Source organism: Canis aureus, chromosome 34, assembly GCF_053574225.1.
Source record: "Canis aureus isolate CA01 chromosome 34, VMU_Caureus_v.1.0, whole genome shotgun sequence".
In the NCBI taxonomy this organism is placed as follows: domain Eukaryota; kingdom Metazoa; phylum Chordata; class Mammalia; order Carnivora; family Canidae; genus Canis; species Canis aureus.
The window spans coordinates 14,313,912-14,339,290 of record NC_135644.1 but is presented as its reverse complement, the minus strand read 5'-3'; the positions used below and the strand labels follow the sequence as shown (position 1 = coordinate 14,339,290).

Below are 25,379 nucleotides of genomic sequence, written 5' to 3'. Positions count from 1 at the left end.
CCCACACAACTCAATTTAGATCTGCTGGGTTCAATAGGAAGAAAGAGAATATTACAGCAGTGGAATAACCAGGTCTTAAAAGCATGGATGCCCAGGAGCGGGATGATCTGAGTTATTGAACTCAAAGATCTCAAGCTGGTGTCTCAAAAGCCAGAGAAACCAGCTGCTATATTTTGTTTTGCCCTCCTAGCAATTCCAAAAGTAAAATCACCTTGATCTCAATAAGAGATGTTTTCTTAATCTTGGTTATACCAGCCCTCTGAAAGTGAAATGTCAGTTGCTTGCCCCAAGGCAATAGAGTTTAGGATTTAGTTTCCCCATCTGTAAAATGGGTAAAATAGCTACCTCAAAGAACCAAAGGAGCTTATGACTATAAGGACTAAGTGACTTAGCTTGGGGATCCCTGGGTGGCTCAGTGGTTGAGCATCTGCCTTCGGCCCAGGGCGTGATCCTGGAGTCCTGAGATTGAGTCCCACGTCGGGCTCCCTGCATGGAGCCTGCTTCTCCCTCTGTCTGTGTCTCTGCCTCTCTCTCGGTGTCTCTCATGAATAAATAAATAAAATCTTAAAAAGAAATAAATGACTTAGCTTGATTGCTATAGATTCTGAACAAATTGTACATCTGATTATTAATAATGATGACTACCTTAGGAAGTGCTTGGGGAGGTGGCTAGAAGCATGGGGATGGGGATGGGGATCCATGGGGATGGGGTAGGGACAGGACGGGGCTGAGAGATGCTGAGTCGGTGTGTGGCTAAGGTTAGACCTCCTCGCCGGCCGAGCCACATGAAGCAGGACAGCAGAATTCAGTCCAGGAGGTTGCAGAACGGCGGCTGGGGTTACTGGCACCCAGCTCAGAGAAGCCAGCGCCCCGGGTCCCAGCACAGTGGCACCTGCGGTTTCCACGGCTGCTCCTTGCGGGCGGAAGGGAAGGCCTCCTTCCTGTGGACTTTCTCACCCTCAGGCCTCCAGTGCTCCCACCGCTGCCTTCTTCCGCTGCCCACTCCTTGGGTTTCACAGGCAATTCCAGACACAGGAATGCTTTTGATGGGATGGCGTCCTCCGCAGTTCTGGAAGGTGGGCCTGAGGGCCATGGTCATGTCTTGGATGTCTGGAACTCATTTTCATTAGCAACTGGGACGCTTTGATGCCTGGGCTCCCTTGGGCTTCCATGAGCTGACCACCCTGGCCTGGCTCAGTATCGACCCCTCATTGACTTGGGCTGTGTTGTCCGTAGGAGGGGAAAGGGTGAGAGCCTGTGAGGGACACGGGGCGGGCATACCCTGCCTTCTGACTTGAGAGTGGCAGGCCATGGGGCTCAGCTGTATTATCAAGGAGCTCAGTCAGGCTGCTACCAGAGCTGGAGAGTCTGGAGGTAGAGCTGAGGCTGGACTAGGGACAGCAGGCTAGAACTTTCAGTGTTGGCACGAGCTCAGAGGTTAGAACTGCAGATCCTGGGTTCAAATCTCAGCTCTGCTATTTCTAACCTATGTGGCCTTGGGTTACAAGGCCTCAGTCTCAGTTTTCTCATCTGTAAAGGGGGGATAATAATAGTACCTAGTTCAGAGGATTGCTGTAAAGATTAAACATATGTGTATATATGTGTGTGTGTTAGCTTGTATGTGCTAGCTACGATTACTAGTATCAGTGTATGGCCACGGCTTGGATTGCTGAGCTGGGCATTAGGAGTAGGTGCTGGTCAGGGCTGGGGACTGGAATGAAGCTAAATAGGCAGTGGGACATGGATTGAGGACAAACATTACAACAGCTGGGATTAGGGTTGGCTCTAGAATATAGCATGAGCCAGCCATTTGCTGGAGACTTTCACTGAGGGGTGCAAGGAGCAGGAGCAGAAGTGGGGTGGGGTGAACAAAGGCAGCCTCCTTCCTGCCCCCAATCCAAGAGCATATGTACTCTTGCCTCTCCCCCTCCTAAACAGGGTGCCATGGAGGGAGCTAGGAAGGGGGGGAGGAAGGTTCTAGGTTACTCAGACTTGGGCTGGGGTGGTTTAGCAGTAGAGCTGGTGCAAAGGTTGGTAGAAGGGGAAATATAACTGCTGTTGTCAACCACCTGTCAGGTCTCCTCCCCATAATGGCTCTCTGAGGGGTATAGTCTTGGATCTGTAGAGTGGTGGAGACGACACCAATCTTCTCCTACGGCTGCTCTGACAGCACCAGAGCTTGGATGAAGGCCTGTTGGAGGATGCGGTTCTCTAGGGCACCCCTCCTTGTCCAGGTGGCACATCAGGTCCAGATACCGAGGTCCTGATGCCCTTGCACCTGCTGATGTAGTCCTCTGTATTTGTGTCCATGGTCCTCATCACCTGGAGGCAGCTAGTGGAAGAGTTTCATTCTGAAAAGGAGGAGAGGCCTACAGGATGGAGGACGTGTGGGACCAGAGAAGGCCAGTGTCTCCCCGCAAGCTCTGAAATGGCTTCCAGTCTCAATCTGCTTTGAAGCAAGCAGAAAGGACAAAAAAAGAATCTGCTCAATCGCAGCCGAGTGGGTGTACCAAGGAAAGACCCAGAGTCACCAGCATCATTGTCTGGGGCAGGAGCAGAAGGAATTCTTTTTGTATCATTTCAATGCTCCTTTTGTTTCTTAGGCTGATTAGGACAAACACACAGTTACTATCTGTATGCTGCCAGCCTGAGAATGTGCACGTTAGCCAAGGGGGTGAGCTCCTGGCGTTCCCAGAGCTGCAGAAACTGCCCTAGCTGCAAGTGGTGCCGCTGTGCTGGACCCCTTGGGGCATCAGCGCTGCCCTCCACCCTCCAAAGCCTGGAATCCCAGGGGTGGCATGACTGGACATGCTACACCTCCTGTGTGTGTTTAACAGAGGCAAAAGAATGTCCTTACACTGTGGCTTAGGGGGCAGAAAGGAAACTTCTTTGAGAGGTAACCGCCCTGGTGTTATTAAGACTTACATTATTACATTAGGATTATTTTAAGTGGTCTGTAAGAAGAGTAAAATTAAAGGAAGTGAGCACACGAGGGGTTGCTGGGCTCCAGTTGTGAAAATCAGAACGGGGAAACATCAGAGACTTCTCATTAGAACCAGGAATGGATTATAGAACACCCACCACTACCACGATCATTTCATGTCTCTCCCCGTTTGCAGCTAGTGCAATTAAAGATGAAACAGAAACAAGATTTAGATCATTGGATAGGCAAAGACAAAATTTTATTATTTGCAGATGATAATGATTTTATACTTAGCCTGCTAAGAGAATCAAACAAAATGAACCCCAACTCGTGGATTTAATAAGAGAGTTTAGCGTGTTGGCTGCAAGCAGGATAGATATACTCAAATCAGAAGCTATCCCACATACCAGCATTGGTGGGCTCTGAAATATAATGGGAGGGAGAGAAAGTAGAGATAGTCTGTTTTTAGAAACAAAGCTCACAAAATATTCAGGAATGACCTTAATGAGATGTGCTGTGGGATCTATGTCAAGATCCCACATAAAGAAAATCCCTGTTAAAAAAAAAATCTGCTGAGATTTTATAAAAAAAAAAAAAGAAAGAAAAAAGATATGAATTAATGGGGAACCATACCAGGCTTTTTTTCTTTTTTTTGTCTTCTGATTACAAACATTATAGATATCTTCCTTCTTTACTTATTGCATTTGCGTTATGAGTTACATGGACTGGAGTTTAAATCATGAAAAACACAGATATCTTCCATCTTTTTTTAAATAAATATTTTATTTATTTATTCATGAGATACACAGAGAGAGAGAGGCAAAGACATAGGCAGAGAGAGAAGCAGGCTTCATGCAAGGAGACCGATGCCCGACTCGATCCTGGGACTCCAGGATCATGCTCTGGGCCAAAGGCAGGCGCTCGACTGCTGAACCACCCAGGGATCCCTTTGGTTCCCATCTTTATGGAATTTCCATTTGAATGGAAGAGATAGAGGATAAAAGAATAAACAAAACAAATTACTTGCACAAATACAGCTCACAATAAATATTCAAGAGAAGTGGTCTTTACCTTGACTTCTGTGGGAACTCTCCCCAGCAGACTGCTATTTAGTTCTCCAAAGCACCTAAACTTGTCGTTCCTACAAATACACTGACTGCGGCAAATTTGTTAAATAAGCAATGAATGATCAATCTAATTTAATTAGGAAAATATGTAAACGGTACCACTAAATCACCTGGGCTCTCAGTTATGGAAGTCAAGGGTTTCCTGCAGACTACGTTTTTTCCTTTAAAAGGGAATCTTTTTCTTTTTACTTTGTTTAAATGCGTTCTTGCAAAAGTCATGCAAAAGACAGGAGGGTTTGGTTTGGCCTGTGTCCCCTCAAGGTAGGACAGGCCCATTTCTGGGCTTTGTTGCTAGCCACATTTAAACTCTAGAGTTGGGCGGCTGGGTGGTTCAGTGGTTAAGCATCTGCCTTTGGCTCAGGTCGTGATCCCGTGGTCCTGGGATCGAGTCCCGCATCCGGCGCCCCTCAGGCTGCCTACTTCTCCCTCTACCTGTGTCTCTGCCGCTCTCTCTGTCTCTCATGAATAAATAAAAAAAACCTTAATCCTCCATAGTTAATCATAAAAATGCAATGGATTCTTCTTGACTGAACTATCACAGTTTTGCAGACCCCTGCTTGGCTTGAATGGTCAACCAGGGAAGGATGTAGTTGGAATGTTTTTGCATCCTTACCTATTATAAAAGTGAACAGGATAGAAAATGCCATTGAAGCATAAGGGTGTTGAGCTGAGTGTGGGGATGAATCAGTCTCCAGGACATCATTTTCTAACATGTTTTTTCTTCTGCATTTATTACCGATTTCTTAAACTTTTCATCTTCTTTATCCTCCCCTGGTCACACCCTGGATGAAAGTTTATGGATTTCCTCTACAGTTTCTGCCCTATATTCCATCATCTTCTTTCCTTTTGCCCTGTCAGAATTTTCCAAGGGGGCCTATAGCTAACAGACAACTTTCAGCTTTGGAGAATAAAGGAAGTGGATAACCATATTCCGCACAGAGTGTCCTCCTTTGATGGTCTTTATGTAGCATGCTACGGACATATGGATTTAATTCTTCTTCTGAGGCTTCACCAGTTGCCAACTGACACATTTGTTTTCAGAAGGAAGGTAAGTATAGGCCAGGTGTGCTGGTGGGCTAGGTCTTAAAAAATGTTTCCGGTTTGCTGGGAGAAGAGCTAAGCGTGCAACTTCACTGTGAGAGCATCCAAGAATTTGAGGACTGTTCTCAAGGAGGAGGACTCACCACCCTCGGCTTTGCCTCCTGGGCTGTGGCAATAGATACGTTCCAGGAAGGGGGGACTTGGATGATAAACTGTTAGAGTTTCAGGGGAACTTTTAAATGCATTCTTTCCAACCATTCCCTTTCACTCATGAAGAAACCGAAACCCTAAGAGGTGGAAGGACTTTCCAAGGGGAGTCTCGTGTTTTCAGCCCCGTGGTGTTCCCAAGACATTTGGCATCTGCTAGAAACTTCAGAAGCCACCCCTAGAATCCACCAGTGGTCTGGGCAGAGGGCTCTGGGAGTGGCCCCCTCTTGCTCTACAGCAATGAGGAAGTCATATGGTATCTCTTTCTTTAGAGACTGGGAGAACGATTCATCTTTAAGTCCCAAAAAGACAGTGACAGATTCTTCAAGCTGCACACATCCATGCGAAAATGACAAACATGTGAGGTGCCGAAGCAGAAAAGTACTCCCAGTGGTACGTACAGCTGTGAGGAGGAAAGCCCTGCACGCTTTTGGGCAGTGGAAACAATGCTTTGCTTGGAACAGGTGTGTATTCAACCTCAAGTGCTTCCGGAGGGTCAGAGTAGAAGACATTTAAAACAAAAGATAATTTACAAAGACATGGGGAATGCTTTACGGTCCAGGATCATGCAGGGAATGAGAAAACCATTGAGACCATATTCAAGTCTCCACCTCCTACATTTTTCTACAGGAAAATTGGAGGATAATGTAATTTACACCTACCCATCCTTCACCTAGATTTACCGGTTGTTAACACTTGAACGTTGTAGATGTTGTGACACTCTAGCATGCCTCTTTCAAGAATCATGACATTTCCCCTGTGTAGCCATAATACCATGATCACACTTAAGAAAATTAACAATAACTATTATTTATAGCTTGTATTTAACTTCCCCACAAATGTCTTTTTATGAGTATTTTTTTTTTTTTATTATTATTATTTTTTTTATTGGTGTTCAATTTACTAACATACAGAATAACACCCAGTGCCCGTCACCCATTCACTCCCACCCCCCGCCCTCCTCCCCTATGAGTATTTTTTTCAATGTGATATCAATCATGATTCAAGCATTATATTTCATTACTATGTAATTGGTCTTTATAGAATAGTTGCCCACTGGGACCCTTGAGTGGCTCAGTAGTTGAGCATCTGCCTTTGGCTCAGGTCATGATCCCGGGGTCCTAGGATGGAGTCCCACATCGGGCTCCCTGCAGGGAGTCTGCTTCTCCCTGTGTCTCTGCCTCTCTGTGTGTCTCTCATGAATAAATAAATAAAATCTTAAAAAAAAAAAAGAATAGTTGCCCACCTCCCTTTCTCATGACACTGGGGTTTTGAAGAGACCAGGTCAGTTGTGTAGAATGTGTCATACTCTGTATCAATCAGATTGTTTCCTCCTTGGAGAGAATTTATTATTTATTTATTTATGTATTTATTTAAAGATTTTATTTATTTATTCATGAGAGACACAGAGAGAGAGAGGCAGAGACACAGGCAGAGGGAGAAGCAGGCTCCATGCAGGGAGCCTGACGTGGGACTTGATCCCAAGTCTCCAGGATCAGGCCCTGGGCTAAAAGCGGTGCTAAACTGCTGAGCCACCCGGGCTGCCCTCTTTGGAGAAAATTTAAGGCAAAAAAACTACATATGTGAAATTGTGTGTCTCTTTTTGCATCATACTAATAGGCGCATAATGTGTGGTCACTCAGTTATCTTCCTGTTAGTGAGACGTCCCCAGTATCCCTCCATTTCCCCCTTTTTAATAAATCCTCTGTGCAGTGACACTTTGAGTCCATGTGAGTATACTGCTCCTTGTAGTTTTAGTCATTGCTCGAAATGATGATTACATCACAGTTTGCAAAGCAGTCTTTTTTTTTTTTTTTCCAGAGAGAGAGAGAGTGAGTGTGTGTGCCTGAGTTGCAGGAGGGGCAGTGGGCGAGGGAGAGGCAGAGAATCTCAAGCAGACTCCTCATCAGGTAAGGTGCTGACTTGGGGTTCAATCCCATGACCCAGAGATGGCAACCTGAACAAAAACTGAGTCCAATGCCCAACCAACAGGTCAGCCAGGTGCCCCAGAGAGAGAAAATCTTAAGCAGACTCCAGCACGCCCAGCATGGAGTCTGAGGTGGGGCTCTATCACATGACCCTGAGATCATGACCTAAGCTGAAATCAGGAGTCGGCCACTTAACCAAATGAGCCACCCAGGCACCCAGCAAAGAGGTCATTTTTTAATCCTGTATCACTCCTTCCATATTTACTAGTTGACATTCCTCTGTAAGGAAAATTTCTTTCTTTCTCTTGAGTATCATCGTGGACCACATTATTTTTCAAGAACATTTCATTGTGTTATAATCCATTATCATCATTACTCCATTATTCTATTTGCTGCTCAAGTTGCACCACACTTGGGTAGCAGGAGCCCTTTCAGGGTGCCCCCTACAGACTTTTGGCATGTCTTGGTTAGTCTTTGAGCATTGCCTTGCTTTCTGGTGCAACAAAATGTTGCAGGCTCACTTGTGTTTTCCCTACTCCAGACTTGGAGTCAGGATTTTATCAAAGGATCCTTATGGGGAATGACATTTATAAGCTGTGGCCCAAGTACTAGATATGCTCATTGCTGCTGAGCATACACATAAAATGAAAATAAGATCAACTTACAACAGATTTTAGTTACATTTCTTTTTTAAGATTTTATTTGTTTATTTGGGAGAGAGAGAGAGTGAGAGAGAGCACAAGCAGTGGAAGGGGCACTGAGAGAGGGAGAAGAAGACTCAGTGCTGAACAGGAATGCAGGGCTGGATCCCAGGACCCCGAGATCATGACCTGAGCTGAAGGCAGACACTTAACTGACTGAGCCACCCAGGTGCCCCTAGTTACATTTCTTTCGAAGGTATGTAAATAATCCACTTCCTTGACCTTAAAATTAGAATTAAATCAAGAATGGATAACCAGGGTCAATAATAAGAATAATCGAAGAAGCCCCAAGCATTTGAAGAAAACAAAATGAAACCAAAACAACAACTGAATGCTTTTGAGAGAAACTGTATTAGTTTCCTGTGAATGCTATAACAAAGTACTACAAACTTGCTGGCTTAGAAGAAGAGAAATTTATTGTTTCATATTGTCTGGAAGATAGAAATGTCAAATGCAAGTGCACTCCTGACACCTGTAGTGGAGAAAGCTTCCTTGCCTCTTCTGGCTTCTGGTATTTATTGACAATCCTTGCTGCTCCTTGGCTTCTAAATGCACCACTCCAATCTGCCTCCATTGTTGGGCAGCTGTCTTTTTCCTCTGTGTCTGTCTTTGTGACTTTTCTCTCTTATGAGGCCATCACTCATACTGTATTGAGGATCCAAACTACTCCAAATGACCTTGCCTTAAAGCTTGATTTCACTTGCTGAGACCCTATTTCCAGGTAAGGTCACTTTCACGGGTACCAAGGGTTAGGATGTCAACATATCCTTTTGAGAGATCCAGTCCAACCCATAATAAACACCATAGTCCAAGAGGTAAACATTAAAAAGAGTGTTTAGCTAGAGTATGGAAACATCAGTTTTATAGGAAAAATTTATAGGACATCATCTCTGTAAATTTTGACAAATGCTTTCCTTAGGACTCCAAATTGAATGAAAAAATTCAGTACATAAGACAACCTACAGTATTTATTTTAAGCAGTTTTATGTACTTGTTAGAAAAGGATGAAAGAGAGAGAAGAAAGAGAAATGGAAAGCAATGAGAGACATATGCAAAAGAGAAAGCTCTCTCTGAACACCAGGAGATAAGAGATTGAGGGGCTGCCAAAGAGGGGGACCATGGTGGGGGGATTTACAGGAAGAAAGCAGGGAGTGATTGTCATCTGCAGGAGAGAAAGATCATTGCCTTCTGTTCATTTAGCTGGATTCAAGCTGTGTGATCACACAGTCCATTCTGACTCTTTACTTGCAACCACATTTTTAACTTATGCTTCTTTATTGAGAAAACTGAATACTAATCTGTTTTACTCCTTGGCGTGGAGGGGGTGGGGACTGCATGAAGTGTGTATCTTTGGCATGACTACCCTGGGGCTGAGGTGCGTCTTAACAGAAGTGGGGAGTCCATGAGAAACACCAAGATTGGAGTTTGGGGTGGCCGGATTTGAGCCTGGGTGAGGCCAGTGCCTAGGTCACTAAATCCAAAGGATCAGCCTTAACTAGGCATGGTTGTGACCTGAGGAGCCAGTCCAAAGTCCAGTCCCCAAATTCGGTGGTTGTAGTGGGAACCACAGCTGGTAGCCAGGAAGGTGTAAGTAGCCGATACATCAGAGTATGATAAGAGCATGGGCGGGGGTGCAACCCTCTGTGACCAAAGAAGGTGTGCGCCCAGGGCTGACACAAGGAAGGTTTAACTCCATGTGTCTTCTTCTGGGACCTCTTGTTTCCTGGCTCATTAGCATTGGTCTGAGGGAAGCTGATGGAATGGTGCCTCTAGGATGTGCTGGCACAATAGCCTCAGTGTGTGTAGGACACTGGCCTCCCCTAAGTCTCTTTCAGCAGAATCCAGGTCCTGAACACAAGGCCCTGACTCTTCTGATCTTGGTGTTCATTTACTTTCTGGTTTGGCTTAGAAGTCCAGATTTCTCTAAGAAGCTCAGTGAACAGATACATGTACCTGCCACTGTTAGAGACCCTGGAGATAAGTGAGGAACAAGACAGACGAGGGCCATGTGCTCCTGGGGCAGAGCCGAGGCTTACACTGGCCACATTCAGGCCTCATGGGCACAGCTTCGCACAAGGGCACGTTCACCTGTGTTGTTGCTCTGCTTTTTCTATTTCATTTATTTTATTTATTTATTTTTTTAGGTGCAAGTTTCTAGTAGTTAATGCTTAAAATAATAGCTACAGACTAACCCCAGACACAGTCATTTGCTTTTGTGACCATTTACCATAAAGAAATAACAGTTATGATAATTATATACATATATAATTGCATACATACGTATAAAAAGATTAATTTATTATTTTAGAGAGAGAGAGAGAGAATCTCAAGCAGACTCCCCTCTGAGTGCAGAACCCGACTTGAGGCTCAATCTCACGACCCTGAGACCATGACCTGAGTCAGAATCAAGAGTTCCATGCTTAACCGAGTGAACCACCCAGGCGCCCCACGTGAGTAATATATTTTTAACATTATTCTGTAACAGAAATTTTCCTTGGCATCACTTGTTATGCCATCCAAAAGGTCAGTTTTACTCATTGTTTTCTCTTTTAGTGAAGAAGAATTGTTAAAATGTTATTTCAACATAGTATATTTCAAAAAGATTTTATTCATTTGAGAGAGAGAGAGAGAGAGAGAGAGAGAGAGAGAGAGAGAAGGGCAGAGGGAGAAGCAGACTCTCTGCTGAGTAGGAAGCCCGACTTGGGGCTCGATCCCAGGACCCCAGGATCATGACCTGAGCTGAAGGTAGATGTTGAACTGACTGAGCCACCCAGGTGCACCAACAACATATGACTGTTTTAAACTGGGCTTTAAAACAGTGCTCCTGGGAGCCCTATGATTCTGCCCATGTACCCCAGAGGTTTGCTTATATACTATGCAGATTTTTTAAAAAATTGAAGTTCACATAAGAAAATCATTTCAAAGTGAACGATCCAGTAACATTTAGTACATTCAAAATGTTGTGTAACCATCAACTCTGTCTAGTTCCAAATCATTATCATTACCCCAAAAGGAAACCCTATACTTCCTTTCCCCCTCGCCCTAGCAACCACCAGTCTGCATTCTGTCTCTACGGATTTACATAGTCTGGATGTTTCATATAAATGAAATCATACAATATGTGACCTTTTGTGTCTGGCTTCTTTCTCTCATCATTTTAAAGAAGGTTTTACTTATTTACTTGAGAGAGAAAGAGAGAGCATGATTGGGGAGGAAGGGCAGAGGGAGAGGGAGAAGCAACCTCCTCGCTGAGCAGGGAGCCTGATGTGAGGCTTGATCCCAGGACCCTGAGACCATGACCTGAGCTGAAGGCAAGACACTCAATGGACTGAGCCACCTGGGTGACCCTCACTCAGCATTTTTTTGAAGGTCATCCACTTTATAGCATATATCACGATTTCATTCCTTTTTGTGGCTGCATAGTATTCCTTTATATGTATGTATCACAGTTCACTTATCCATTCACTCACTGATGGACATTTGAAGGTGTTCCCCACCTTTTGGCTGTTGTGACCAGTGCTGGTATGGACCTGCCTCTACACATGCACGTGTATCTGAGTACTTGCTTTCAGCTCTTTTTGGTCTGTTGCTTTGTTTTAAATCATTAAGACAACAGAAAACTCTGCCTAACCCAGGTTCTCGAGCCATCAGCCTTTGGGTCCACCATCTACCACTGCTAATTGGGTGAATCTCTAGCCCTTTTACCTGGGCCGGTTTCTGGCTCCAGTTTACTCTCATCTAGGAGATGAAGTGGGCTGGGGGAATCTGGATAGCACTTTTACATCTACACATGTAGTTTCTGAGAAGATTCATTTGATTATTTGTTTAGTCCCTGAAGAAAAATTTTTTGAGCATCTATTCTGTGAAAGACACTGTGCTAGAACACCCAGGAAGAGGTCTAAATCATGATCCTGCCCATCAGTGTGTTTTTTTTTTTAAGGTTTTATTTATTTAGTCATGAGACACACACACAGACAGAGAGAGAGAGAGAGAGAGAGAGAGAGAGAGGTAGAGACACAGGCATAAGGAGAAGCAGGCTCCATGCAGGGAGCCTGACACAGGACTCGATCCCAGGTCTCTAGGAGCAGGCCCTGGGCTGAAGGTGCCACTAAATTGATGAGCCACCTGGGCTGTCCTCCCCATCAGTGTTATGCTAACCAGGTGATTAAGATAATAACCCACAGGCAAAGAACTCTACAATGAGGCACTTGACAAGTACAGGCCAAGTACAGAGAGAGAGAGAGCCCTTCTGCTGGGGTGACCAGGGAGGCTTTCACTGAGTGTATTACTTGAAATGAACCTGCTTTGAACCTGTGTTAATAGGTGAGACGTAGGGGGAAGACATTTTTCAGAGTGAAGTTGTGGCAGGAGGAAATTCAGCGAGGAGATGGGATTGGCTGGAGCAAAGATGAATGTACGGCAGGAAGGTGTGAGAAGGCTGACAGAGGCTCTGGTTCAAAAGGACTGGGAGTTTGTACTTTATCCTGAACCAAAACAGAATCTGGTAGGAGGCAGTCTAATAATTGGACATGAATCTTTATTTCATTTCATCTTATGGCTGTGATGATCTTTAGCGGTGATGCATGGTCACAGTTTAGAAGAGCTGCTCTTGCCAAATCCTCAGAACCTTCAGCTGTGTAGTCACTTATTTTCGGCTTCTCTGATCCTTACTGCAATTCTTTCTGAGGACCTACCCAGAAGGTAAATTATAAGTCTGTGCTAGAGTGTGTTCTGTGGAACATCACATCTGTGAATAGGATTTCATGGTCAAACAAACAAACAAACAAACAAACAAACAAACAAAAAAAGATGTTATTTATTTATTTGAGAGAGAGAGTGAGCACAAGCAGGGAGAACAGCAGAGGGAGAGGAAGAAGCAGGCTCCCTGCTGAGCAGGGAACCCAACACAGGGCTCTATCCCAGGACCCTGAGATCATGACCTGAACTGAAGGCAGACAGTCAGCCAACTGAGCCCCCAGGTGCCCCTTTGGTCAAACAAATTTGAGAATCATTGCATAGTGCATCTTGCTCTAGGAGGTTCACACTGCACATTAGCAAGTGAAAGGCTTTACAAAATCCTGCAGAAGGAAGCCGGTTTAATTTGTTTCATCCAGCATTTTCTAAATTCACCTGCTGCAGTGGGTGGCATGGTGCATTCCTTGCCCCCGCCCCTACGTCTGCATCAAATCCCTGGAAACTATGGATCTTATGTGGAAAAAGAGACTTTGCAGGTGTAATTAAGTTATGGATCATGAGGTGAGATCACCCTGAATTCTCCAAGTGGGCTCTGAATCCAATGACAAGTGTCTATGCAAGAGAGGAAAATTTTTTTTTTTTTTTAAGAGAGGAAAATTTAAGGGACACCTGGTTGGTTCAGCAGTTGAGCATCTGCTTGTGGCTCAGGTCATGATCCCGGGGTCCCAGGATCGAGTCCCACATCAGGCTCCCTGCAGGGGAACCTGCTTCTCCTTCTGCCTGTGTCTCTGCCTCTCTCTCTCTGTGCTCTCATGAATAAGTAAATAAGATCTTTAAAAAAAGTATTTAAAAAAAAAGAGAGGAAAATTTGAGATAGATGGAAGAAAAGAGACACAGAACAGAGACGATGCGGAGACGAGGCAGAGACTGGAGTGATATGTGCACAAGCCTAGGATGCTAAGGAGCCAGCTGCTACCGGAAGCCTGAGAAGGATTTTCCCCTAGAACCTCTCGCAGTGAGAACTGTGGATGCGCTTTAGGCTACAACTTTCAGAGTCCCCTGCATGGGACTTGATTTCAGAACAGGGCGATCACGTTGGCTTGTGGGCGGTGGCCGAGGTGCAGGCAGCGGCAGCATCTCAGTGCAGCTGGCAGGTGCCTGATGGTGGCGGAGGTGGCACGATGCTGCTGGTGCCTTCTTGTTCTCCGGCCAGTCCCCTGCTGTGGCTTTGGAATCCTTCCTGGAGGTTCAGCCTGGAGTTGGTTTCTTGCCACCCCCCGACTTCAGTGGTTCTGGAAGTTAGACGGTACTGTCACAAATACCTTCCTGCTTCAGCAGCCAGATCCTGTTCTGCGAGGCTACACTCCTCCCGACGACCTCCTGATGCAAGTGTTGGGTGTATATGTAAATAAGTAGTGATTAAAAAGCAATACAGCGAATGAATATATTGATGACATCACAAATCTTTCCTTTGCTCTAGCAAAAATTCGAAAACAAACAAACAAACCCTGAATTGGGTAGATCACTTGGTTAAGCCTCTGCCTTTGGCTCAGGTGGTGACCCCAGGATCCTGGGATGGAGCTCCACATCGGCTCCCTGCAGGGAGCCTGCTTCTCCCCCTCCCTCTTCCCCCTGCTCATGCTCTGTCTCCCTCTCTCTCAAATAAATAGATAAAATCTTTAACCTCCCCCCCCAAATTCATATAATTATGGCTTGTGACTAAAAATGTCCAAGAATAATGCTGTACACGGTTTAAAAAGATGCTGCACATAAATAAAAGTGTGTTAGATACTATAAGAATGCTTCTTGGGGTGACCGAGATACTGCAAGACTCAAAGTATGAGTTAATTTTTTTATTTTTATTTTTAGATTTTTAAATTTATTTATTCATGAGAGACAGAGAGAGAGAGAAAAAGAGGCAGAGACACAGGCAGAGGGAGAAGCAGGCTCCATGCAGGGAGCCTGATGTGGGACTTGATCCTGGATCTCCAGGATTACGCCCTGGGCCGAAGGCAGGCACTAAACCGCTGAGCCACCCCGGCTGCCCCAAAGTACTAGTTTAAATAAAATTTCTTCATAAAATGGGACAGTGGGGGAAAAAAGCAATATTATAAAATCAACTTACTATTTTACATGTGTGATTTAAACTTTTATGTGTGACTAAATGAGTGAGTTAAATCCTATACACAGACATTTGACTCTCTTGTCTGTTGCCAAAACATTTATCATTTTCAAGTTGGCTAGAAAAACCTCCCAGAATCCTCAACTTTGTTTTTTGAGGTGTTTCCCCCTTGTATATATATTCAGAGTTACCCGATATTCAAATTAAATGGTTATGAATATGGCCTGAAACTAATGTGCAAGGGGTGACCGTTGAGAAATGCTGGCCTACTGGATCAAGGCTCTGCATAGTATATGGCGATTCGCTGTTCCATCCACTACTGAAAATGACAGATAAAATTGGCATGTCCGTGCTGCTGTCATGACACAGACTCTTTCTTCTGATTTCTTTCTGATTCCTGCCATCTCCACGGTTTCTGCCTTTTCGCCTCCTCCTAGTACAGATGAGTAAGATCTGGCCTCTGACCCGAGAGCTTGCAGGGTCCAGTAAAGGACATGATGTGCGGATCTGATTCACCGCGGAGGGAATCGCACAGTGAGCAAGGGGACACCTTCACTTACGCAGTGGCTGACTTCAGGAAGCAGGTGGCATTTCGGTTGAGCTATCCAGAGTTTTTTTTTTTTTTTTTTTTAAAGGTTTTATGTATTTATTCATGAAAGACACACACACACACACACACACACACACACACACACAGGCAGAGACAGAGGGAGAAGAAGGCTCCATGCAGGGAGCCCGACGTGGGACTCGATCCCGGGTCTCCAGTATCACACCCTGGGCCGAAGGTGGCACTAAACCGCTGAGCCACCCGGGCTGCCCAAGAGTTTTTCTTTTTCTAAATAATATTTGTTTATTTATTCATGAGAGACACCGAGAGAGAGGCAGAGACACAGGCAGAGGGAGAAGCAGGCTCCATGCAGGGAGCCTGATGCGGGGCTCGGTCCCAGGACCCCAGGATCAGGCCCTGAGCTGAAGGCAGATGCCCAACCCCTGAGCCCCCGGGTGCCCCTCTCCAGAGACCTTACTGGATCACTAGAGTGATCCCTCAGATGAAAACTGACAGTTTCTTCCTCGGACTTCATCCATCACCAGTTGTCTGGAATTCTAAATCCCCCCCCCCCCCACTCCCCGGGTCTGAAATCACAACTTCGCTGCAAGTTGATGCTCGCCGACAGTGGGGGTGACGTGCCAGCCTAAGAAGGGCTTGTGCCGCTTGGCGACGCTGTCTTGGCAAACAGGTGGACTCCCTGCACCTGCACCTGCACCTGCACCTGCACCTCCACCTGCACCTGCGAAGGGCGCGCGCGTCCCCCCCCCCCCCCCCCCGCCCGCCTCGCGGCCTCAGGGGGCAGGGGTCTGCGGCGGGGTCGGCGCACCGGCCGCGGGGTGGCCGTCGGGCGCAGTTTCCCCGCGCTCCGCTGGGTCGCACTGTGGCCCCGCGGATGCGCGCCCGGGCCGGGCAGGGGCGCTCGGGAGCGGCGGCGGCGGCGGCGGCGGGCGCTCCCCCAGGCCCAGCGCAGCCCAGGTGAGCGCCGGCGCGCGGGCCCCTGCGCAGGGCAGCAGACGGGGGTCGTGCAGGGGGCCGGGGACCGGTGGTGGCCCTGCCAGGACACAGGGTATCTCCTTTATTTATTATTTTTTTAAGATTTTATTTATTTATTCGAGAGAGAGAGAGAGAGAGAGAGAGAGAGAGAGGCAGAGACACAGGCAGAGGGAGAAGCAGGCTCCATGCAGGAGCCCGACATGGGACTCGATCCCAGGGCCCCAGGATCACGACCTGAACCAAACAAAGGCAGACACTCAACCAACTCAGGCCTACCAACATTTTTAATTTTACAGACCTTGCCAGTTAAGGGTACAACCAAATCATACTCTCCTCAGTGACTACTCCGCATCTCCCACCTTGTTAACAATAGGTATGTTGAGCTTTTAAAATATTTGCAATGGGCAGCCCAGGTGGCTCAGCAGTTAGTGCCGCCTTCAGCCCAGGGTGTGATCCTGGAGACCCGGGATGGAGTCCCACGTCCCACGTCGGCTCCCTGCATGCAGCCTGCTGCTCTCTGCTTGTGTCTCTGCCTCTCTCTCTCTCTCTCTCTGTGTCTCTCATGAATAAATAAAGAAATCTTAAAAAAAATATGTTCGCAATGTGAAAGATTACCATGTCAATGTTTTAGCTTGCATCTTTTTTTTTTTTTTTAAAGATTTTATCCATTTATTTGACGGAGAGAGAGAGAGTGTGAGAGAGCACAAGCAGGGAGAGCCGCAGAGGGAGAGGGAGAAGCAAATGCAGGCTGGATCCCAGGACTCTGGGATCATAACCCAGGCTGAAGGCAGTCACTTAACTGCCCACCCAGGTGCCCTACATCTTTTTTTTTTTTTTTTTAAGATTTTATTTGTTTATTCGAGAGAGAATATGAGTGGTGGAGAGGGGGAAAGGGAGAGAAAGAGAGAGAGAAGCAGGTTCCTGCTGACCAGGAAGGCCCATGTGGGACTCCATCCCAGGACCTGGAGGTCATGACCTGAGTGGAAGGCAGATGCTTAGCTGCCTGAGTCACTGGGGCACCCTTAATTCACATCTTTTAAATTTGGAGTGAGGCTTATTCTTTTTCATGTGAATAAAGCTATTCGAATTTAATGACCAGATGGTTCATGTCCTTTGCCCACTCCTATCAGAATGTTGGACTTTTTCCTATGGATGCAAATGCTTTTTATATATTAAAGAAATCAGATCATTGGCTATCATATTGATTAAGTCTTTGGCTTCATTTACAGTATTTACCATCGGTAAATTTTAATATTTATAGAGTAAAATTTGTCAGTCTTTTACTTTATAGCTGCTGGGTTTTCAGAGACCTTCTTGACTCAACTATTGCAACCAGATGCTCCCAAGTTTTAATTTGGCCATCTCTCCAAAGAGATTCCTGGTACCACAAACAGCTTACTCTATGCTAGAATAGAAGGAAGGGAATATTCTTTTATTCCGGGGGGAAAATATATGATTTGGAGTCAAGCAAAAGTTTGTCTTTTAAAAAATAACATTTCCTCCCTGTTGACAAAGATTATATATTTTCATTTTAGGAAATTTGGAAATGTATAATGATATAAAGAAGGAAATAAAAGTCATCTGTAATTCCACCATTAGAGATAAACAATGATACATATATATGTACATATATATATGATATGTTTATACTGTCTATATTTTTAACTTACTTTAAAAATATAGCAATATTCTATAGGAGTTTTCTCAGGGTAAATATTCTTTTTTAAAAAATATTTTTATTTTATTTATTTATTCATGAGAGAGACAGAAACATAGGCAGAGGGAGAATCAGGCTCCCTACAGGGAGTCTGATGTGGGACTCAATCCCGGGACCCTGGGATCACACCCTGAGCCAAAGGCAGACACTCAACCGCTGAGCCACCCAGGTGCCCCAAGGGGACATATTCTTCTAAATGTGATCTTAATTGGTGATTCATTTTTATTGTGCAAGTTACTTAATGAGTTTAACCCAAGTTGTAAGATATTTAGGTAGTTTCTAATCTTCACTGTCATAAACAGCAGTGATAATATGCATGCCTCTGTTTTTCTTCTACTTTAGCCAATTTCGTACACATACGATGCATTGCAAAGAAAGGAGAATATGAATTTCACTTCAGGATGCAGCTTCCTTGGTCCCTGTTTTTTTGCACATGATCAGTTGATCTCCTTTGATGTATCTTGGGGTAAGTATTCATGCTTTTTGCACGTAATGGAAAAAAATAAGTCAACAATTCAGTTCCTTAACATTTTCACACTGTAGAGCTTGCCTATAGACTAAAAATAAAAATTTTCCTTTTTAAATATATAAAATCTCTGAAGCTCAGGGTGAGAAACTATAAACAGTATTATTTGTATGTCGTGAGAGAAGGTCAGAGGCCATGTAGTACAATCCCTTCATTTACAGGTGAAGAAATTGAGGCTCAGAGATCTTATGTGCCCTGATCAGGACTCACACCTCAGTCCCATGAAGTGGCATAGGCTTTTATTAGCTGTGATTGCAGAATTTCTGAGCAGGGCACACTTCTGGGGAATCCTGGCTGTGCCACATGCCTGGCCTCAGAGGAAATCTCTGTATACAGGGTTCTTGCCTTCTCCTCCTAGGTCTACCATTTGCACTGAAAAGTTTCGTTTATGGATTTCCTTTCTTGTTTACCATTTTCCTGCCACAAAGAGTTTAACTTATTTTACACTGGGGTTTTCCTGTGATCCTCATCAGGCTTTTATTTTACTTCTCACTGAGAAAGCAGAATCTTTTTTAAAGTTTTTATTTATTTATTCATGAGAGACACAGAGAGGGAGGCAGAGACATAGGCAGAGGGAGAAGCAGGCTCCATGCAGAGAGCCCGATGTAGGACTCAATCCCAGGACCCCAGGATCATGACCCGAGCCAAAGGCAAATGTTTAACTGCTGAGCCACCCAGGTGCCCTGAGAAAGCAGAATTGTTGTGAACTGTCTTCATAAGGGCTTTCATTTACACTACCAAATAGTGCTTAAGGCAAACAGTATGAAAGCTTTGGAGTCCTCTACCTAATTGATTTGAAGATAAGTAGAATAAAAAACACTGACTTGGATCCTGCACACCTTCTACATACATCAGTTGTTGAGTTTCTTTTAGGACAAGAAATCAGCAAGATTAGTCTGATCGAGCTCGGCTTTTGGGAAATTGAGGAATTCGAAGTTGGTTTATTTTGGTCCCTGCGGTCCCCTGGACTAAGACATCTTCAGACAGAAGCCATCTCCCTTCTCCTTTCCTTAGCAGATGTTGCAGATAGCTTTCTCCTTTGCTTTTGACATAGAATGAAGTTTTTTTTTTAAAGATCTGGGAAATTATTTTTGCTCTGGAGTTGACTTCTGATGAATTGTATGACCTTGGGAGAAATTCCATATAGAGAACTCCTTGTACCTCTTTTTCCTGAAGAATAAATAGGATATCCTACCTAACAATGACATTCAGAATATTAGAATATAAACTTGAATTTTGGATTTTGAATGTGGCAGATAGTCACGGTCACGGACTGGCTTGTTAAACCTTCACTGAGAAAATGATGATATTAATTAGCTAGGACCCTTTAGAGTGCAAGGGAGAAAGGTAAGAAAATCCAGCCTAAGCCGCAAGGAGGAATTTATTGATTCATATAAATGTGAAGTCCAAGCAGAGATCATTGTGACTTCAGATGTTACTGGATCCATGAACTGAAGTGATGCCTTCACTCTATTTTCAGCTCTGTTTACCTCTGCCTGGCTTTATTCAAGCCTTTATGGTCTTTACAGCTCAAGATCCAAGAGTAAGAGAGGCAACATATCTGTTTTAGTACCTATGGGTCAAATCTTTTTTTTTTTTTTTTAATGATTTGTCATTTGATTCTTTTTTATTTTTTTGAGGTTTTATTTATTTATTCATGAGACACACAGAGAGAGAGAGAGAGAGAGAGAGAGAGAGAGAGAGAGGCAGAGACACAGGCAGAGGGAGAAGCAGGTTCCACGCAGGGAGCCTGACACAGGACTGGATCCCAGGTCTCCAGGATCACGCCCTGGGCTGAAGGCGGCGCTAAACCATTGACCCACGGGGGCTGCCCCCACATGTCAAATCTTAGAGAAGATACTGATGGTCCAGCTTAAGACACTTGTCTATCCCTGAACAAATAGTTGTGGCTGGAAGAATGGGGTACCCTGATAGGCCAGCCAGGATTGCGAGCTCCTCTTTTTAGCAGGAGGACAACTGGGGCAACATGATAGACAACCTCACCATGATCCCATGAGGTCAGGTGAGAGCTGTTCCAAAGAGCAAAAGGGTGATAAACGGGCCAAACTAACTCTAAAAAACCTTTGGATGAAGTGTGAGTGTATTAGCTATAGATTTGTTTGGTGTTTAGACATATTTATGTCTCTCACCATAAATGTATTAAACATATGCTCACATTTCATTAGATTTCACTATGGAGCTTAAGCTCCATTAAACAAGCCAAAAAATAAAATAAACTCCATTAAACAGAAGCAGCACCATAATAAGCCTGGCAAAGACACAGTATTTATACAGAAATGTGTATCAGGCTAGAAAGATCAAAGTAAGAAGATAATACTTTTTAGCCTTCGTTAGCATCGGGACATTATATATATAATAGTTTTTCTTGGCCTCTTTCATCATATAATTCAGAAAAGTCTTCAAAACTATTTTTTATTATAAAAGTAGTATAAAAGAATATAAAAGGAAAGCACTCTCCTACTTCCAGAAGTAGAATATTTCTTTTATATAATTCCAGAAACTGCCCATGTATTTGCAAGAATATATGTGTATTTTATATAGACACATAGCATGCATGTCTGCTCTGTAACTTGCTTTCTGTGCCCAGTGCCATATTTTGGAGATCTTCCTTTGTTAGCATTGATAAAGCTCCTTCGTCCTCTTTAACAATTGCACAATTTTCTGCAGTCTGAATGTGTAATTGATCCTTTCATCAGAGGATTTTAAGGTGCTTTACAAAGAAAGCATCACTCTTTGGTCTCTCCTGCCTACAGGAAACCTGGTGTGGCCGGAGGACCCGTGGCTCGGGGTTGGGCCAGGCTTTCCCCACTGATGGTAGACACAGCAGGTACAGTGATGCCATCAGGGATTTCCCAGAGGGAGCACCATTCCCTCGGGGTTGAAGTGGAGCCAGAATCTGGTCCTGTTAATGCCCTCCCACCCCTCACCCCCCACCAATACTGCCTTCCCTGTGGTTAACCAGAAAGGACGTCCATTGTTGAGTGGTTTGGCAGGTGTCTGAGAAAATTGCAAGGGTGTAATGACTTCCTCTCTAGTTTGTAGCCAAACTTGAGGGGACTAATACTAATTTTCCAGGATTACAGGTAGCTTCTGTTCTCCAGCACCTTGAAAGGGCTTCTTGATATCCTTTATCTGTTTGCAAACATCGCCTGGGGTATGGGGAATCACAGGTAATTAATTTATGTCTAGTTTGGAAATGCTTGTATCAGACGTAATTCCCCCAGTGTCTGTTTTTTGCCACCAAGTTACCGAGACTGTCTAAAAAGCAGCCTGGGCTGAAAGGTTAGTGACCAGGATGGATCATGAGGGCAGCTAGAAGGCGAACGAGCAAAGGAGCCCTCCTTCACTCAACTGTTTAATTAAGAAAAGGCCTTTGGCCCCCCTTCATCTCCCAACTCTCTCCTGATATTCCTTTGCCCTTCCTGCTTCACTCCCATCAGCTTCCATGTCAAAGGAAAGGCTTCTTTTTATTTAAAAAATGTTCTAGCTCATGGAGTCTCCTTGGCCAGATGAGCAGCTTCAGAGTAGTGATGACCTAGTAAATAGAATCTAAGACCAGAAGGTGTCATGTCCCTCGTTCTTTCATTTACCCTCAGACTTCTCTTTCTTTGCCTTTCATTGGCCCTCCCCTATGGTTTTGCCTGTTGAAATTCTTATCTTCTAGATTTGGCTCTGTCACCATGCAGGTGTCTCTAGTTATCCCAGGGATAAAGGATCCTCACCTCTGCTGCATGTTCCAACTGCCCATTGTCTTTCTCACTGGACCCTGGACATTCTTGGAGGCCTTGCCTTGGAGGTACTGGGATAGACAAGCTTTGTCTCTTCCACACCAGACTGTCCTACTTCCTCTCGCAAGGCTCAGAAGGCACTGTATTCCTAGCAAGAACATGATGCTTGGTTCCTAGTGGGTACTTACTACGTCTGTTGAAAATCTGAATCCATCTAGTTCAAGATCTGCTGTGAGGACTTGGGCTTTGTTGTATCGTTAAATCACTGGCATCTTTTTTGGGATCACTGTATTTGTTCCTTTTGTTGGGTTTTGAGTTCTGGCGATGCTTTAACATTTGAAAAAATATATTTATATTTTTACATGGAAGGTTTTCCTTCCTTCAGTCCCCTAGTAGACTTGAAAAATCTCAGATCCCATTAAGTAACCACATAGGGACAGGTTGTATGTAAGTCTCAACTGTTTCGTAAATTCTCCAGTCAGACAAAAGGGAAACAAATAAATGTAAAATAGGACCCCAGGAAATAGCATCTTGCCGTGCAAGAGGTTGGGCACAATCCCCATCTTGCCACAATATATTTTTGGACCCTGGAAACGCTCCTGAGCTTCTCTCTAACACAAGGAAGAACCTACAATTACAAGTACAATGACATGATTTTACCTCCCTAGGGTGACTGGGGCACAAAGAACTCAGAGGCCCCCGTGGGCGGTGGTTTAGGGCTGCAAGAATGTGCTCTGAAAGAAGGTTCTGTTTGTTTTATGACTTGACACAGACATAAATGGCAGTCCTCAAGACCTTTGTTAAAGCAGCCATTTCCTCCTAAGGTTTTCCATCCTGGAATGTCACCTAAAACATGCTGCGAAAGCTATCTTTGGCTTTTTATAGTCTTCTGAAGACAGTCCAACCTCTTAATGTTAATCAATTTTCAAGGCCCCACAAGGCCAGCTTTGGCTCTGATATATGGTTAAGATGGCAAGTCTGGGAGCTGTAAGGGGATCTATTTCCTATTCCTAAGCAGAAAGAATTAAGATTTCTCCTATTTTCAAAGAGCCCTGGCAAAATTTCTGGAACTTTTTTAGTGACTAATTTTCATTTATGATAGCTCTCTTGTTAGGGAAGTTCTGGTTGACTTTCCTCTTCATTTCCTTTAGGAAACCCATCATGCGCTTTTAGGGATTTTCTCTTTATTTCCTCTTTTCAGACCTTATTAGTAATTAAAATTTTTTTCCTCTGAAGAACATGTATGTTGGGGCGCCTGGGTGACTCAGTTGGTAGGTCTAACTTTGGCTCAGCTCATGATCCCGGGGTCCTGGGATTGAGTCCCGAGTGGGGCTCCCTGCTCCTCATGGAGCCTGCTTCTCCCTCTGCCCCCAGCTCATGCTCTCTCTCTCAAATAAATAAAGTCTTTTAAAAATGTATGTTCATTGAAGAAAATTAGGAAACCACAAAAAAGTTTAAAAGACAATAAGGTAGTCTTAATTTTATCTGCAAGGTTAAAAAAACGTTTAAGCTATTTTGGGGTATTTCTTCTTGAGACATATAGATCTAGATGATCTATTTCAATGTATATATCTATTGATTTGTATTTTGTTTTTCTTCTTCTCAATTCAGCTTAGCATTGGAAGCATTTTCTAGCATTAATAGAATTCTTTATTAACACTTCAAATACTGCATACTATTCAAACTATGAGAAGTTGTATGGTTTACTGTAAGCTCTTCTTTTGCTAGACATTTAGACAGTTTTCATACTGACAACTAAATCTTTGCCTACTTTTTCTATTTCCTAAAAATAGTCTGAAAATTGGAATCACCAGTTAAAAAGGTAAAGCCTTTTTTATTGTGAGAAAATATGCATAACACTAAATATACTAAATACTTAAACCATTTTCAAGTGTACTGTTTAGTGACAGTAAGTACATTCACATTGTTGTATAGCCATCACCATCATCCATCTCCAGAACTTTTTAATCTTTCCAAACTGAAACTTTATACCCATTAAACACTACCTCCTCATTCCTATCTCCTCTCAGCCCCTGGCAATCATCATGCTACCTTTTGCCTCTATGAATTTGACTGTCTCATGTAAATGGAATCATACAATTTTTTTGTTTTGTTTTGTGTATGACTTATTTCACTGAGCATAATATTTTCAAATTTCATCCATGTAGTAGGACATATCAGGTTTTCATAATTTTTTTAAGGCTAAATACTATTTCATTGTATGTTTATACCATTGATAGACATTGGGGTTGTTTCCCCTTTTTGGCTGATGTAAAGCAATACTGCTATGAACATTGATGTACAAATCCCTGAGTCCCTACTTTCAATTTTTTTTTTGCATATATACCCAAAGTGGTGTTAGAGGTAATTCTACGTTTAATTTTTTTGAACCACCATACTCTTCCACAGTGGCTGCACCATTTTTTATTCCCACTAACAATGCATGAGGGTTCCAATTTCTCAAAACCCTTGCCAATATTTGTTATATTGTACTTAAAAAAATAATAACCATCTTGGGTCACCTGGGTGGCTCAGTTGATTGAGCATTGGACCCTTGGTTTCTGTTCAGGTCATGATCTCAGGGCCATGAGATGGAGCCTTGCAGTGGGCCTTGTGCTCAGCATGGAGTCTGCTTGAGATGCTTTCCTTTTCCCTCTCTCTTCCCCTCTGCCTCTCCCATACTCTCTAAAATAAATAAATAAATAAATAAATAAAATCTTTAAAAAAATTAAAAAATAATAACCATCTTAATGAGTGAGTGGGACATGATATCTCATTGTGGTTTTGATTTGTATTTTCCTAATAATTAATGATGTTGAGTATCTTTTTGGGTGCTCAGTGACCACAGTGTATCATCTTTAGAGAAATGTCTTTTCAAGTACTTTGTCCAGTTTTGAATTGGATTGTTTGCTTTTTTTGGCTGAGTTGTAGAACTTATTTGTATATTCTAGATTTTAACCCCTTATCAGATATGTCATTCGGAAATATTTTATCTCATTCTATAGGTGACTTTTTCACTTCTAGTGACCTTCAGTGTGTAAAAATTTTAAATTTTGTCATAGCCTGGCTTATCTATCTTTTTCTTTTTTTATTTCTATTT

The 25,379-nt window shown here is 43.8% G+C and overlaps 1 long non-coding RNA gene across 2 annotated transcripts in view; it reads left to right on the top strand.

Annotated features, from left to right (window-relative positions):
- The window catches only part of LOC144304532 (uncharacterized), a 146,140-nt gene that overhangs the window by 18,539 nt on the left and 102,222 nt on the right, over positions 1 to 25,379 (top strand). For both annotated transcript variants that reach the window (XR_013371483.1, XR_013371484.1), the window contains exons 2-6: positions 4,909 to 5,098; positions 5,571 to 5,762; positions 7,120 to 7,208; positions 10,236 to 10,377; positions 18,347 to 18,470. This is a non-coding gene — a long non-coding RNA (uncharacterized LOC144304532). The remainder of the gene's footprint in view (positions 1 to 4,908; positions 5,099 to 5,570; positions 5,763 to 7,119; positions 7,209 to 10,235; positions 10,378 to 18,346; positions 18,471 to 25,379) is intronic.